The 2388-nt window shown below is 31.6% G+C and overlaps 1 non-coding gene across 1 annotated transcript; it reads right to left on the minus strand.

Moving 5' to 3' along the window:
• Positions 1 to 688: 688 nt before the first annotated feature.
• Positions 689 to 849, minus strand: LOC122268955 (U1 spliceosomal RNA). The gene has a single exon (XR_006224816.1). It is a non-coding gene; the product is annotated as a U1 spliceosomal RNA (small nuclear RNA).
• Positions 850 to 2388: the final 1539 nt, after the last annotated feature.

Here is a 2388-nt window from a genome sequence, read left to right on the forward strand (position 1 = left end):
TTGCTTGTGATTTGTTGCATTTTAATGTAAAGGTTCTCGATTGGGTAAATTTTTAACCGCTTAAAATTTTAAACTTACTTATCATCCCAGACAATATTAAAATTTTAAAAAAATGCGTGTGTATCATTAAATGTTTAAACGAATAACCACTAAGGTAAAAATTTACTTTATTAATAATTCTGTATTTGTCGATCTATGTGTTTGGATTAAATTTGATCATAGGAATTTTAAACAATTTTTTCTGCAAACGTGCATTTCGTCTCCATCTTTTTTTTTTTATTTTCAACTAATTGCCGCTTGAGTGCAAAATTTAAGAAACGACATTTTTATTAACTACGGTTTAACGTAGTAATTTGGTAACATAACAGCCTACTTTGGTTATTCAGAAATCCAAATCCATCGAAAAATTATGTTTATTCAGAGAAAGTGTCTGATTTCGTAACTTAAAATATTGTCTGCACTCTCTCGAACCATTAAGATTGAGTCCTACAACATATAGATCCGAGCACTAAATCAAAAGCTATTCAGGTTTTTGGCACACTGTACGTAAGAATATCATTAATATTTATATGAGCCCGAGCAAATCCTGTAAGGTTTAAGCAGAAGGTAGGTAGGCGTTACTTCTATATTGAACCTCAACAACACAACGAAGAGATATGTAAAAACATGATTTTTTTTTTTAATCTAACAGGGACAGCGCGAACGCAGTCCCAACTACCAAAAATTATGCACCCCAAGCAATCACAATTTGTGAATGTGGCGAACGTCAACCCACCGAAGTGCAATGATGGGCCTCTGCTCGGGGGAGCCTCCTTGATGATCAAGGCATCCCCAGTGCCAGGTAAGTATGCTTATTGGTGAAGTGATGAAAAACTAAACAACAAAAATTTGTGTTTTTCAACGGTGGGTAAAGAATCTTTATTTAATTTTTAAAAAAAAGAAACTCCCTATAAGTGTTAAAAAATAATTACTGGCATTCAACAACACATGCTTGGTAATACTCTTTGTAAAGACGATATTTTTTTTAAATTAAGTTACTTCATAATTCAATTCTTTTACAGGTTTAAAGAAAAAATAACATTACACAATCAATACTAATTTATGGATGGTGTTTTCTACACTAGGGCGCAATGCATGCTCTTTACTGCCTATACTTCCGGGTCACTGTTTCCGGTGTAATTTAAAGCCATTCGGCTCGCAACGTGATCATTGTATTTTGCTTGACTCTCTTGAGTAGTATTTCTTGTATACGTGTATTTGTAACCTGATTTATAATTTGTGTTTAAAAAAAGAATCGTCAGTTGAAGACCTTTCATTTCAAAACGTAAGAATCGTTAAAAAAAAAAAAAAAACACTTCTTACTTTATCAAAAATATACGAACTTCAAAAAATTTTATCCTAAATGATAACTTGTAAAATGAACTTAATCTCGCTACTCGAAGAATATGCTAACATCAACGCATGCACGATTTTCAACAAGAACAAACAATAATTAACTAGTAAAAAGAGGGACTGTCAAAAAGGCGAGTTCTTTCTAAATATAGCAACCATGTCACCTTTTTTAACAATACATCTATAAATGTCTAAAACAAAATACGTCAGTGTCAGTATTATTGCAATTATTATCCATTTATTTTTCTAAAGAAACACCCTTTTCTTTGCTGTTATACTGGAATGAAAAAAAAAAGTTTTAAAATTATCTTTTAGAAATTAAAATAGAATAGTTTAAATTTGGAAAAGCGATTAAAAAAAATCATCACAAATTTGAAAATGAAAAAAAAAAATTTTTTGAGGGTATAGAACAGTAAGCAATATGTTATTTTCATTCTAAAACTAATTCGTAATATTTTTCTCAATAAATTGATGTATGATGAACTGCTTTAATAACATGTAATTTAATTAGAGTTTTAAGGGGAGATGTATTGGTCTATAAATTTGTATTTCGTTCTGGTCTAATATATATTGGTCTTTCGATAAGAAATAAAATTACTAATTCTAAAGTGTACTCGATATTTTAAAAAAATTTCACGTTTTTGCATATCCTCTAGAAGTCCCAATCTAGAAGTCTAGAACGCCTCCATATCGAAATCTTAAATGTCCACTGGGTGGGGGGGGAGGTGATAGCGTTCACGTTGTGAACCAACATATGTTCTGGATTCAAAGCTCTTCTGAAAAATACGACAGGGACAGCTAATTTTCTTTTGAAATAGGTTTGCCGATGACTTTATCAAAATGATTTAGAATTAGGAAAGTAACGCCTTTTCAAAATCAGGGCAGGGTCACTCATAGTTCTCACAGCTTTACTTACAAGGGAAACTAGGGAAGTGTGACTCGCCAATTTTGAAATAAACTAGTGGGATGTATGCAGGTGACGAACCTCCTAATGTT

The sequence above is a fragment of the Parasteatoda tepidariorum genome, chromosome 5 (genome assembly GCF_043381705.1).
Source record: "Parasteatoda tepidariorum isolate YZ-2023 chromosome 5, CAS_Ptep_4.0, whole genome shotgun sequence".
NCBI classification, from domain to species: Eukaryota; Metazoa; Arthropoda; class Arachnida; order Araneae; family Theridiidae; genus Parasteatoda; species Parasteatoda tepidariorum.